The sequence below is a fragment of the Triticum dicoccoides genome, chromosome 6B (genome assembly GCF_002162155.2).
Source record: "Triticum dicoccoides isolate Atlit2015 ecotype Zavitan chromosome 6B, WEW_v2.0, whole genome shotgun sequence".
Taxonomy (NCBI): Eukaryota; Viridiplantae; Streptophyta; class Magnoliopsida; order Poales; family Poaceae; genus Triticum; species Triticum dicoccoides.
In genome coordinates this window covers 243,388,805-243,404,579 of record NC_041391.1, presented here as the reverse complement: position 1 = coordinate 243,404,579, position 15,775 = coordinate 243,388,805, and positions in this window count along the sequence as shown.

Here is a 15,775-nt window from a genome sequence, read left to right as displayed (position 1 = left end):
TTCATCTCCATGAGGAGGTCTTGAAGGGGTCCGCTCGTGAGGGGGTCTTGAATCCAAGATGGATCTTCTCCGTAGAGGCCGCGGTTTCTCTCGGTGGAGTAGATCCATATGGTTGAGCAAAGCTCTATCTCAAATGAGCTAATCCTTTGCTAACCCTAGAAAGGAGGTGGAGAGGGTCTATTTATAGTCTTAGCCACGAAGGGGTAAGTGGGAGAGGATACAAGGCCAAAGGCCGCGGCTGCACACAGGCAGTTACGGAACTTCCGGTGGGGGTCGGACGTCCGGTGGCTCTGGATGGGCCGGACGTCCGCAAGTCTTCGGACTTCCGTTGTTTTCCTTCTCGACTGGTGGCGTTGGTCATCCGGTCCTTGGTACTTGGGATGTCCGATATCTGGCGGTCGTCCGGGCGCAGTAGAGTCCCTCGGCTGTAGCTGTTCTGACAGGCTGAACCTCCAGGCATCGAACGTCCAGTAAGGACCGGTCGTCCGCTGACCATGACTTGTAGCAGCTCCGTTTCTTCCGTCTTCTCTTCCATGCTTCCCTCACGAATGGTGTAGGTGTTCCTTGGCGCTTGCACTCCTCCTCGTCGTCCGTGAAGCTCCGGCAATACCTATGCATGCACACGAGTGGAGTGTCAAGTAGTATACCATCCTCAAAGGGCTCAAGTGAACACGTGTATAGGAGAAGATTCACCTTTATGTATGAGAAGTGGAGGTCGCATGTGTCACTTGCCAAACAGACTCTTGACATGGTGATGACCGTAGGATGCTCTGCATCATCCCCTCCCCCTTGGAAAAGAACCGACCAAGAATAAAAAACCAAATCACCATGGGAAAGAGATGGTGGTGCCATGTTGAAGTGGTCGATTACCAAGCACTCATCGTCTAGTAGCTAGAAATGGGAACTCGCCAATGTCGCGGCATTTTGTGATTCCTTCAAAAGGAGAAAATAGAACAAACACTTGGAAAAACAAATGTGGTTAGCGTTAGTGCAAAACCAAGCATTCAAGAGGTGATTCACCAAACAAGTGTTGTCATCAAGCATAGCATAGGATGTGACAGCAGATTGTGACATGGCATGTAAGCATATCAATCGAGCACAAGCAAAAATGTCATGGGAACAAGTATGCAAATGTGAGGTAGTGATGCAAATATGTGTGAGAAGAGAATAAGCATCTACCTCGAGGTCATAGCAAGCATTCACAAATTCCTCAATGGAAGGTCTACGGTAGGCATAGGAAAGATTCACAACACCAAATAAAATGAAGTGTCTAAACACATGGGTCACGTGCAAGACAATCCAAGCATAATGTGCATAGGGTGTAGTGAAGATATCGTGGCACTCAACACAATAGAAGGAGCAATTTCTGTAAGGTGACTTGACGGAAGAGGGGTATTTTTGAGCATACCTGGAAATTAGGGGAAAATGCCAGGTGGTGGCTCAAGTTAGGGGGATAAATGGAATTGTCCCTCCCTTATTTTAAAGAACTCCTTTCAAACACTCCTTTATGCTTTGCAGAATAATTCTACATTATTTCCAATCAACAATATGTCATTCACATATACTTATCAGAAATGTTGTAGTGCTCCCACTCACTTTCTTGTAAATATAGGCTTCACCATAAGTGTATACAAAACTATATGCTTTGATCAACTCATCAAAGCGTATATTCCAACTCCGAGATGCTTGCACCAGTCCATAGATGGATCGCTGGAGCATGTACATTTTGTTAGTACCTTTAGGATTGACAAAACCTTCTGGTTGCATCATATACAACTCTTCTTTGAGAAAACCATTAAGGAATGCAGTTTTGACATCCATTTGCCAGATTTCATAAATTGTGGCAATTGCTAACATGATTAGGACAGACTTAAACATCGCTACAGTTGAGAAAATCTCATTGTAGTCAACACCTTGAACTTGTCAAAAACCTTTTTGTGACAAGTCGAGCTTTGTAGATAGTAACACTACTATCAACGTCCGTCTTCCTCTTGAAGATCCATTTATACAATATGGCTTGCCGGTCATCGGGCAACTCCACCAAAGTCCACACTTTGTTCTCATACATGGATCCCATCTCAGATTTCATGGCCTTAAGCCATTTTGCGGAATCTGGGCTCATCATCGCTTCCTCATAGTTCGTAGGTTCATCATGGTCTAGTAACATGACTTCCAGAATAGGATTACCGTACCACTCTAGTGCGGACCGTACTCTGGAAGACCTACGAGGTTCTATAGTAACTTGATCTGAAGTTTCATGATCATCATCATTAGCTTCCTCACTAATTGGTGTAGAAATCACTGGAACTGATTTCAGTGATGAACGATTTTCCAATTCGGGAGAAGGTACAGTTACCTCATCAAGTTCTACTTTTCTCCCACTCACTTCTTTCGAGAGAAACTACTTCTCTAGAAAGGATCCATTTTTAGCAACGAATATCTTGCCTTCGGATCTGTGATAGAAGGTGTACCCAACAATTTCCTTTGGCTATTCTATGAAGACGCACTTCTCCGATTTGGGTTTGAGCTTATCAGGATGAAACTTTTTCACATAAGCATCGCATCCCCAAACTTTAAGAAACGACAACTTGGGTTTCTTGCTAAACCACAGTTCATATGGTGTCGTCTCAATGGATTTAGATGGTGCCCTTTTAACGTGAATGCAGTTGTCTCTAATGCATAACCCAAAAACAATAGTGGTAAATCAGTGAGAGACATCATAGATCGTACTATATCCAATAAAGTGCGGTTACGATGTTTGGACACACCATAACGTTGTGGTGTTCCAGGTGGCGTGAGCTGTGAAATTATTCCACATTGTTTTAATTGAAGACCAAACTCGTAACTCAAATATTCGTCTCCGCGATTAGATTGCAGAAACTTTATTTTCTTGTTACGATGATTTTTCCACTTCACTCTGAAATTCTTTGAACCTGTCAACTATTTCAGACTTATGTTTCATCAAGTAGATATACCCATATCTGCTCAAATCATCTTGTGAAGGTCAGAAAATAACGATACTTGCCATGAGCATCAACACTCATTGGATCGCATACATCTGTATGTATTATTTCCAATAAGTCAGTAGCTTGTTCCATTGTTACGGAGAACAGAGTTTTAGTCATCTTGCACAAAAGGCACGGTTCGCAAGCATCAAATGATTCATAACCAAGTGATTCCGAAAATCCATCTTTATGGAGTGTCTTCATGTGCTTTACACCGATATGACCAAAACGGCAGTGCCACAAATAAGTTGCACTATCATTATTAACTTTGCATCTTTTGGCATCAATATTATGAATATGTGCATCACTACGATCGAGAGCCAACAAACTATTTTCATTGGGTGTATGACCATTGAAGGTTTTATTCATTTAAATAGAACAACAATTATTCTCTGATTTTAAATGAATAACCGTATTGCAATAAACGTGATCAAATCATATTCATGCTCAACGCAAATGCCAAATAACATTTATTTAGGTTTAACACTAATCCCGAAAGTATAGGGAGTGTGCGATGATGATCATATCAATCTTGGAACTACTTCCAACACTCATCGTCACTTCCCCTTAAACTAGTATTTGTTTATTCTGTAACTCCTGTTTCGAGTTACTAATCTTAGCAACCGAACAAGTATCAAATACTCAGGGGCTACTATAAACACTAGTAAAGCACACATCAATAACCTGTATATCAAATATACCCTTGTTCACTTTGCCATCCTTCTTATCCACCAAACATTCAGGGCATTTCCGCTTCCAGTGACCATTTCCTTTGCAGTGTAAGCACTCAGTTTCAGCTTTGGTCCAGCTTTGGTCTTCTTCACGGGAGTGACAACTTGTTTGCCATTCTACTTGAAGTTTCCCTTTCTTTCACTTTGCCCTTTTCTTGAAACTAGTGGTCTTGTCAATCATCAACACTTGATGCTCTTTCTTGATTTCTACCTTCGTTGATTTCAACATCACGAAGAGCTCGGGAATCGTTTTCGTCATCCCTTGCATAATATAGTTCATCTCGAAGTTCTAGTAACTTAGTGATGGTGACTAGAGAATTCTGTCAATCACTATCTTATCTGGCAGATTAACTCCCACTTGATTCAAGCGATTGAAGTATCCAGACAATCTGAGCACATGCTCACTAGTTGAGCGATTCTCCTCCATCTTTTAGCTATAGAACTTGTTGGAGACTTCATATCTCTCAACTCGGGTATTTGCTTGAAATATTAACTTCAATTCCTGGAACATCTCATATGGTCCATGATGTTCAAAACATCTTTGAAGTCCCGATTCTAAGCCATAAAGCATGCTGCACAAAACTATCAAGTAGTCATCATATTGAGCTAGCCAAACGTTCATAACGTCTGCATCTGCTCCTGCAATAGGTCCGTCACCTAGCGGTGCATTAAGGACATAATTCTTCTGTGCAGCAATGAGGATAAACCTTAGATCGCGGATCCAATCCGCATCATTGCTACTAACATTTTTCAACACAATTTTCTCTAGGAACATATCAAAATAAACATATGAAAGCAACAACGCAAGTTATTGATCTTACAACATAATTTGCAAAATACTACCAAGACTAAGTTCATGATAAATTTAAGTTCACTTAATCATATTACTCAAGAACTCCCACTTAGACAGACATCTCTCTAGTCATCTAAGTGATCACGTGATCCAAATCAACTAAACCATAACCGATCATCACGTGAGATGGAGTAGTTTTCAATGGTGAACATCACTATGTTGATCATATCTACTATATGATTCACGCTCGACCTTTCAGTCTCCGTGCTCCGAGGCCATATCTGCATATGCTAGGCTCGTCAAGTTTAACCTGAGTATTCCGCGTGTGCAAAACTGGCTTACACCCGTTGTAGATGGACGTAGAGCTTATCACACCCAATCATCACGTGGTGTCTGGGCACGAAGAACTTTGGCAACGGTGCATACTCAGGGAGAACACTTCTTGATAATTAGTGAGAGATCATCTTAAAATGCTACCGTCAATCAAAGCAAGAATAAGATGTATAATAGATAAACATCATATGCAATCAAAATATGTGACATGATATGGCCATGATCATCTTGCGCCTTTGATCTCCATCTCCAAAGTATTGTCATGATCTCTATCGTCACCGGCACGACACCATGATCTTCATCATCTTGATCTATATCAATGTGTCATCACATGGTTGTCTCACCAACTATTGCTCTTGCAACTATTGCTATCGTATAGCGATAAAGTAAAGCAATTATTTGGCACTTGCATCTTATGCAACAAAGAGACATCCATAGGGCTTCTGCCAGTTGCCGATAACTTCAACAAAACATGATCATCTCATACAACAACTTATATCTTATCACGTCTTGACCATATCACATCACAACATGCCCTGCAAAAACAAGTTAGACGTCCTCTACTTTGTTGTTGCAAATTTTACGTGGCTGCTACGGGCTGAGCAAGAACCGTTCTTACCTACGCATCAAAACCACAACGATAGTTCATCAAGTTAGTGCTGTTTTAACCTTCGCAAGGACCGGGCGTAGCCACACTCGGTTCAACTAAAGTTGGAGAAACTGAAACCCGCCGTCCACCTGTGTGCAAAGCACGTCGGTAGAACCAGTCTCGCGTAAGCGTACGCGTAATGTCGGTCCGGGCCGCTTCATCCAACAATACCGCCGAGCCAAAGTATGACATGCTGGTAAGCAGTTTGACTTGTATCGCCCACAACTCACTTGTGTTCTACTCGTGCATATAACATCAACGCATAAAACCTAGGCTCGGATACCACTGTTGAGGAACGTAGTAATTTCAAAAAAAATTCCTATGCACACGCAAGATCATGGTGATGCGTAGCAACGAGAGGGGAGAGTGTTGTCCACGTACCCTTGTAGACCGTAAGCGGAAGCGTTATGACAACGCGGTTGATGTAGTCATACGTCTTCACGATCCGACCGATCCAAGCACCAAACGTACGGCACCTCCGAGTTCTGCACATGTTCAGCTCGATGACGATCCCCGGACGCCGATCCAGCAGGGTGTCGGGGATGAGTTCCGTCAGCACGACGGAGTGGTGACGATGATGATGTTCTACCAACGCAGGGCTTCGCCTAAGCACCACAACGATATGACCGAGGTGGAATATAGTGGACGGGGGCACCACACACGGCTAAGGAACGATCACGAAGATCAACTTGTGTGTCTATGGGGTGCCCCCTGCCCCCGTATATAAAGGGGTGGAGGAGGGGAGGGCCGGCCCTCTCTATGGCGCGCTCTAGGGGAGTCCTACTCCCACCGGGAGTAGGATTCCCCTTTTCCTAGTCCAACTAGGAGTCCTTCCAAGTAGTAGGAGTAGGAGACCAGAAAGGGGAAGAGAGAAGGGAAGGAAGGAGGGGGTACGGCCCCTCCCCCTAGTCCAATTCGGACTAGGCCATGGGGGGCGCGCGGCGTGCCCTAGGCAGCCCCACTCTCTTTCCCGTATGGCCCAATAAGGCTCAATACTTCTCCCCGGCGAATTCTCGTAACTCTCCGGTACTCCGATAAATACCCGAATCACTCAGAACCTTTTCAAAATCCGAATATAGTCGTCCAATATATCGATCTTTACGTCTCGACCATTTCGAGACTCCTCGTCATGTCCCCAATCTCATCCGGGACTCCGAACTCCTTCGGTACATAAAAACTCATAAACTCATAATAAAACTGTCATCGAAACCTTAAGCGTGCGGACCCTACGGGTCCGAGAACTATGTAGACATGACCGAGACATGTCTCCGGTCAATAACCAATAGCGGGACCTGGATGCCCATATTGGTTCCTACATATTCTTTGAAAATATTTATCGGTTAGACCGCATAACAACATACGTTGTTCCCTTTGTCATTGGTATGTTACTTGCCCGAGATTCGATCGTCGATATCCAATACCTAGTTCAATCTCGTTACCGGCAAGTCTCTTTACTCGTTTCGTAATGCATTATCTCGCAACTAACTCATTAGTTGCAATGCTTGCAAGGCTTAAGTGATGTGCATTACCGAGAGGGCCCAGAGATACCTCTCCGACATTCGGAGTGACAAATCCTAATCTCGAATTACGCCAACCAAACAAGTACCTTTGGAGACACCTGTAGAGCACCTTTATAATCACCCAGTTACGTTGTGACGTTTGGTAGAACATAAAGTGTTCCTCCGGTAAACGGGAGTTGCATAATCTCATAGTCATAGGAACATGTATAAGTCATGAAGAAAGCAATAGCAACATACTAAACGATCGGGTGCTAAGCTAACGGAATGGGTCATGTCTATTAGATCATTCAACTAATGATGTGATCCCGTTAATCAAATAACAACTCTTTGTCCATGGTTAGGAAACATAACCATCTTTGATTAACAAGCTAGTCAAGTAGAGGCATACTAGTGACACTCTGTTCGTCTATATATTCACACATGTATAATGTTTCCGGTTAATACAATTCTAGCATGAATAATAAACATTTATCATGATATAAGGAAATAAATAATAACTTTATTATTGCCTCTAGGGCATATTTCCTTCAACTAGCTCGCCGTAAAAATAGAAATACAACAGCTCGGGGATATACATATGACCTGCGGCATGACTTGGAAAATAGAGCAGGTCAGACTAGATCGATCTATGGATCGCGGGGGCATGCCCCGATGCGCGATGATGGCCATCCAGCCGGACATGACAAACATAACCACTCCCGGACCAAAGACCGCAAACAAACTCCATCAGAGCTACGTCACGGCTTGGCCCGGTATAGAGGAGCCTCACACCCCCTTTGCTTCACTGACGAAGTAATGGAGCATGAATTCCCGGAAGGGTTTAAACCCGTGAACAAAGAATCATATGATGGGACAACAGACCCCGCAGTGTGGATTGAGGATTTCCTTCTCCACATTCATATGGCTCGCGGTGATGATCTTCATGCCATCAAATACTCTCGCGAAAACTCAAGGGACCAGCTCGGCACTGGCCGAACAGTTTGCCCGAAAACTCCATTGGCAGCTGGGAAGACTTGGAAGAAGCCTTCCTCGACAAATTCCAACGGACATATGTCCGACCTCCAGATGCCGACGACTTAAGTCACATAGTTCAACAGCCCAGAGAGTCAGCCAGGAAATTCTGGACTAGGTTCTTAACTAAAAAGAACCAGATCATCAACTGTCCGGATGCCGCAGCCCTAGCGGCCTTTAAACATAGCATTCGCAATGAACGGCTCGCCCGACACCTCGGCCAAGAAAAGCCAAAGTCCATGGCAGCCCTTACGACGCTGATGACCCGCTTTTGCACGGACGAGGATAGTTGGCTAACCCATAGCAATAACAACGCAAGCGAACCTGGCACTTCTGAATACAGAAACGGCAATGGCAAGCCCCGACGCAACAGACACAAGCGTCGAAGAAACGTTGACAATACCGAAGACACGGCGGTCAACACGGGATTCAGTGGATCTAAGCCTGGTCAGCGGAAGAAGCCATATAAAAAAATAATCCGGGCCCGTCCAGTTTGGATCGCATACTCGATCGTCCATGTCAAATCCACGGCACTCCTGATAAACAAGCCAAGCATACCAACAGAGAGTGTTGGGTTTTTAAAGGGTTTTTAAACAGGTCGGCAAGTTAAATGCCAAGAACAAGGAGAAGGAATTGCAAAACGAGGACGATGAAGAGGAGCCACGGCCACCGAACACAGGGGGACAGAAGAAGTCCCCCCCCCCCAAATTGAAATGGTGAACATGATGTACGCTACCCATATCCCCAAGAGGGAACGCAAGCGCGCACTCAGGGACATCTACGCGATGGAGCTAGTCACCCCAAAGTTCAACCCCTGGTCGTCCTGTTCGATCACCTTTGATCATAGGGACCATCCGACCAGTATCTGTCATGGCGGTTTAGTCGCACTGGTCCTCGACCCAATCATTGACGGGTTCCACCTTACGCGAGTCCTCATGGACGGCAGTAGTAGCTTGAACCTGCTCTATCAGGATACAATGCACAAAATGGGTATCGATTCCTCAAGGATCAAGCCCACCAAAACTACCTTCAAAGGTGTCATACCAGGTGTACAGGCCTGCTGTACATGCTCAATCACACTGGAAGTGGTCTTCGGATCCCTGGATAATTTCCGAAGCGAAGAATTCATCTTCGATATCGTCCCCTTCCGAAGTGGCTATCACACACTGCTCGGACGAACCGCATTCGCTCAATTATACACGGTGCCACACTACGCTTATCTCAAGCTCAAAATGCCCGGACCACGCGGTGTAATAACAGTCAATGGAAACACGGAACGCTCCCTCCATACCGAGCACACCGTGACCCTTGTAGCAGAAGTACAGTGCGGCCTTTTCAGGCAGAACCTTAATTTGGCGGCCAAGCTCCCGGACACTGTCAAACGAGTCTGAACTACCCTGCAGCAGGATAGTCCAGCTCGTCAAGAGCTTGACTAGCAATCCGGCCTCCATCCCAGTCCCGACCAAGCGGCAACATTTGTACCACGCGTACATAACTACGCACTTAAAATACCATGGGCATGGATGGAGGCACAGCTAGATCGTGGTCCATAGTATGGCTTAACCGCTCCTGGACCTGCATACCTTTACTTTTTCTTTTTTTTCCATGTCTCTTTTCTTTCCCAGGTCCTTCCTGGTGACCTGATCGACGGACCTATAGAGGGACGGATACACCAAGACAGCAAGAAGCATCGATGTATGGGGGGAATTTCCAGGTGGTTTCTTTAAATGATCGCTATACCTGTTTTGAGGACCCACACGCAGCTCTCCCTTGTTTGTGGCATGTTAAATATCCCCGTTGCTTATTGCACTACTTGTATGAAATACGCTTTGACGTATTAATCAAACTACAATGAAAAAATAGTTCGCGGCCCAATTTTTGCAGCATTAGCTTATTATTTCATTTTTTTCTTGATATTTTATCAAATTGCGCCTGTACACTCCGGTATGCCTTAATTCGCCAGGGGCTTCATTACACCCCATAATATGGCAACAAAGTCCGAGCACTTTTTCATAGTATAGTTCGGCACTCCGGACTTATAGCATTATATGCATCGGCTCTGGATCATGTATTTGGTCAATAGTTGGGTTGCTCGGCTCCTGTGCTTGCTACCTTAGGTTTCGTTATATCGGCTAGGGTAGTAAAGGGAGAACTACTGTGATTGTGTCCAGATTCATCCGGATGAGCACCTCAGTAGACAAAGCCGAAAACTGACTGTCATGATGTGGCGTGAGCCGGTCAGCTGTTCGAGAGTTTACAAATCTTTAGCGATTTTTTCCACATTATGCGAGGAATCGGTTTTTAACCGATCAGGTGGTTACAACATCCCAAGTTCGGACTTACGAACACTAGGGGCTGCACCTAAACTTCTATTGTCGAACTCCCATGGCTAAGTGAGGGTGATAAAGCCACATAGTCTGATTGCCTTGTTCGTTGTGTTGAACACCTCCTTTAAGGACCAAACTTTGGAGTAAAGAGTGTTTAGATTTATCCTAAACACCCCTGTACTATCTATGTGGGGGCAGAAGCCGACGACAGGCCAACTCTCAGATTTCACAACATGGCGGCACAGGAGGTAAAATTTTAAATAACAAGCATTATATTACATAACGATCTTGTTTCATAATACAGGACAGGATAATATGAATGTATTCATGGGAACATAATATCTTTGCACACCGCTCTGCTACAATGCGGGACCCCTCCATGACATTATCAAAATACAGTTCGGCCGTGCGGTGCTCCTTGCCCACGGGCGGTCCCTCGGTCGCAACCTTCACGCGTCCATCTTCCCCCATTGCATTTTGACTCGGGCGAAGGCCATGCGCGCGCCTTCAATGCAGACTTGCCGCTTGATGGCATCCAACTGAGGGCAGGCATTAACCAGCCACTTCATGAGACCAAAGTAGCTGCTGGGGATGGCTTCGGCAAGCCATAGCCAGATTATTAAATCCTTCATGGCTAGTTTGGCCGCCTTGTGCAGTTCGACCAGCTGTTTTAGCTGTTTGCTCAATGGCACCGGATATTCTGGCGCAAGGTATTGCGACCAAAATAGCTTCTCCATAGAGCTCCCCTCTTTGGCTCGGAAGAATTCCACAGCATCTGAAATGCTGCGTAGCAGATCCGCAAACGCCCCTGGAGAACTCCAAATCCGGGTCAGTAATAGGAACCTTTTCTTCTAATATTTGCTCTGCATAATAAAGGCCTTACCCGCCGCGATTTTCCTAGCCTCCGAGATTTCTTGGAGGGCGCCTTGGGCTTCAACCAGGGCATCGTGTGCATTTTGGAGGGCCTTGTCCAGTTCAGACTTTTGATCTGTAAGGTCGCGCTCCAAGGATTCGCACTTCTTGACGGCATCTTGGAGCTCCTGATGGACCTCATAGACCCTGGCCTCGTGCTTTTCACAAGCGGCCTTTTCCTTGGCCGCTTCCTCCTCGGCCTTGGCCAGCGCCTTCTTGAGGGTCTTCACCTTGGTCGCCGCTCCTAACAAATAAATGGCACTTTAGTCAGCGCAAATCATTCATCCCTCCTGAATATATACAAGGTTGTTGCATACCCTGGCTATCCTCCAGCTTCTTTTTCACGTGGCCGAGCTCCTACTCGGTCCGCTCTAGACTCTGCTTCAGACCGGAGACCTCAACAGTGTGAGAGGTCGCAACCAGTAGTGACGCGTGCTTATTCACATAGACATTTCAGGTTAGTCTCCTGCAAAAATTATTTGATCCTCTGTTCGGCTTTTCTTTCCGAACACCGAACAAAGTATCAGGTGCTACTGTGTATACTGTGACATTCTTTTTATAATTACGTTGCTTGCCTCAAAGCCTGTTAGAAGGCTTGTGCAAGCTTCGGTTAGTCCGCTCTTCGCAGACTGAATCCTCTCAATCACCATACCCATAAGGGTACGGTGTTCCTCAACAATGGAAGTGCCTCGCAGCGCTTCCAACAAATTATCCGGTGCCTCTGGATGGACAGAGGTTACCGGTGGAATAGGCACACCTCCTTCTTTCGAAAGAGGTGGTTGGCCTGATTCCGGAGCCATATGGGTCTCTGAAACTGTATTCGGATGGGGGCCGAATTGGATATGCCCCCCATCGTCAGTATCCATGGGGGTTTGCTCCCCCATGTGTCCGGCAGCCGAGGCTTCACCCTCCGGCGCCTCCCTGACGGTCTCCTGATTCTCTCCCGGGCCTAGGATCCTTTGGGATGATGCCTCGGTGCCATCTATGTCCTTGGGCGAGGAGGCCGCGGGAAGGGTCCCACTGTCCATCGCCTCCGGGTCCAGCGAGTCCTCCGAAGATAAGGACCGCTCGAGGTTGGACCGACCCGGACTGAAAATACACAATTCAACATGTCAAAACAATGAAGTAAAGGGGCCGGATATATGAATGTATCCGGATACTTACGATTTGGCCAGGGGCTTGACCCTGGGGTGCCACTCCGAGCTGCTTTCAGTGGCCGCGGTGGAACTATCCGGAAGGGAAGCTTTCCCCTTCTTGGACGCCTCGGCCTCCAGATGTGTGGAGGCCGGCCTCTTCTTTCTCCCCCTCCTTGAGAGGGGATCGACTTTCTTCTTCTTCCTCCTCTTCCTCGTTGTCTTCGGCGACGGAGGAATGAGCCTCGGCATCTTCGGACATCGTGTCCGAAGTGCCCTTGCGACTCAGACCACCTCTAGTCCCCTTGGCCTTCTTCTCCGGCACCTGATAAGGCGCCGGAAACAACATCTTCATCAAAAGTGGGGTTTCTGGGTCTTCGGGCAGTGGAGCCGGACACTGAATCCGCTCCGCCTTCTTTGTCCATGCCTGAGAAAATTAGTAGGGAGGCTTAGGCATCTTCCTCGAGTATGCAAATAAAGGACACACCTTGAAAGCATGAAAATACTCACCGGACTAGCTGGATGGGTCAAGTCATGCCCGCGGTCTTCGGTTGTGGCCGGTCGTGTCTCGTTAGCCTTGAAGAGAACCTTCCACACGTCTTCGTGTGTGGTGCCGAAGAACTCCAGCAGGGTCTGGTGCTTGGCCGGATCATACTCCCACAAATGGCAGGTCCGACGTTGGCACGGAAGGATCCGGCGAATAAGCATCACCTGGATCACGTTGACGAGCTTGATGTTCTTGTTTATCATGTTCTGTATGTGTGTCTGAAGCACTGTCAGCTCGCCTGATGAAGACTCGTCCGACGACCAGTCCAGGCCCTTCTCTTGCCAGGAGGTGAGCCGCATCGGGACTCCGGACTGGAATGCAGGAGCCGCGGCCCATTTGTTGCCGCACGGCTCTGTGACGTAAAACCACTTTGACTGCCACCCTTTGACAGTCTCCACAAAGGAGCCTTCGGGCCATGTAACGTTGGGCATCTTGCCCACCATGGCACCTCCGCACTCTGCTTGTTGACCACTCACCACCTTCAGCTTCACATTGAAGGTCTTCAGCAATAGTCTGAAGTGAGGTGGGATGCGGAGGAAGGCCTCACACACGACAATAAATTCCGAGATGTTAAGGATGGAGTTGGGGGCCAGATCGTGGAAGTCTAGCCCGTAGTAGAACATGAGTCCACGGACGAACGGGTGGAGAGGGAATCCCAGCCCATGGACAAAGTGAGAGATGAACACCACCCTCTCATGGGGCTCGGGGTGAGTACGATCTGTCCCTCGGCTGGAAGCCGATGGGTGATCTCCTTGGCCAAGTACCCGGCCTCCCGGAGCTTCGTAATGTCCTTCTCCTTGACGGAGGAGGCCATCCACTTGCCCTGCGCTCCGGATCCGTACATGGCTGGAGTGCTTTTTGGGGGCGGAGAAGATGAGAACTTGGACGCTAGAGCTCGAGAATGGGATGGGCAGGGAGAGAGAAGGCGTGGGCGAAAAAGGGTGAATCCTTATCCCTTTATAAAGGCAATGAATATCATGCGCCTCCCCACTCGCCTTAAAACTCGCCTATTCCCCAAGGGCCGTGCAAACGGTACGGTTGGGTTACCCATGACCATATTGATGAGAATCCCGCAATAAGGGGACACGATCTCTGCTTTGACAAGACGTGCCACTGAAGCCGCGCCACGAAATATGGAGCGGCGGGCTAAAAAACGGTTCGAATAATGGACGGGCAGTGGCATCATGTCACGCTACAAAAAGTTGTCAGCAGATTGGACTCGTGAAATATTATACTCTCTACGGTTGTGTGTGGTATTTGTTTTGCAGAGCCGGACACATTTTCCGTGTTCGAAGACTATTTTGGAGTATCCAATGAAGCAACCCGCCTTGCAATGCCGAAGACAATCTGCGCGCTGGACTCATCGTCATTGAAGCCTGGTTCAGGGGCTACTGAGGGAGTCCTGGATTAAGGGGTCCTCAGACGGCCGGACTATTAACATGGGTCGGACTATTGGGCTATGAAGATACAAGACAGAAGACTTCTTCCCGTGTCCGGATGGGACTCTCCTTTGTGTGGATGGCAATCTTGGTGATTCGGATGTGTAGATTCCTTTCTTTATAACCGACAGTGTATAAACCCTAGTCCCCTCCGGTGTCTATATAAATCAGAGGGTATAGTCCATAGGGCAGAATCATAATCATACACGCTAGACTTCTAGGGTTTTAGCCATTACGATCTCGTGGTAGATCAACTCTTGTAATACTCATATTCATCAAGATCAATCAAGCAGGAAGTAGGGTATTACCTTCATAGAGAGGGCCCAAACCTGGGTAAACATCGTGTCCCCTGTCTCCTGTTAGCATCAACCTTAGACACACAGTTCGGGACCCCCTACCCGAGATCCGCCGGTTTTGACACCGACAGCGAGTCCACGGAGGGCTCCACCCACGAAGAAGAACCTTGTCTATCCCACCATGGCTCGCCCACAAAGGACTTGCCTCACTTGGGTAGATCTTCGTGAAGTAGGCAATCTCCTTGCCCTTACAAACTCCTTGGTTCAACTCCACAATCTTGATGGAGGCTCCCAAGTGACACCTAACCAATCTAGGATACACCACTCTCCAAAAGGTAATAGATGGTGTGGTGATGATGAACTCCTTGCTATTGTGCTTCAAATGATAGTCTCCCCAACACTCAACTCTCTCTCTCACACACACAGATTTGGCTATGCTGGAAAGATGATTTGAGTGGAAAGAAACTTGGGGAAGGCTAGAGATCAAGATTCTTGTGGTTGGAATGGAATGTCTTTGTCTCAACACATGAGTAGGTGGTTGTCTCTCAAAAAATGAATGCTGGAAGTGTAGGCACGTTCTGATGGCTCTCTTCACGAATGAAGAGTGGGTGGAGGGGTATATATAGCCTCCACATAAAATCTAACCTTTACACATAGATTCCCAAACTCGGTGACACCGAATGGTGAAACTCGGTCAGATCGATCCAGTTCAAAATGTGAACGCTAGGCTTTTCGGTGGGACCGACATGATCGACTCAGTGGGACCGATGTGCTAGGGTTAGGGCATAACTTGATCTCGGTGAGACCGATCACATGAACTCGGTGGGACCGATTTCAGTAATAGGCAAAAAGAGAGTTGGTCAGGCAAACTCGGTGGGACCGATTCACTCATTTCTTTGAGACTGAAGCGTTACGAAAAGGAAACGGGGAGTTTGCATTGCGAACTCGGTGGGCCGATTGCTCATTTCGGTGAGACTGAAACGTTACGAAAAGGAAACAGAGAGTTTGCAATCCAATCTCGGTGTGACCGAGATCCCTATCAGTGAAACTGAGGTGATTAGGGTTTTTGGCAGTGGCTA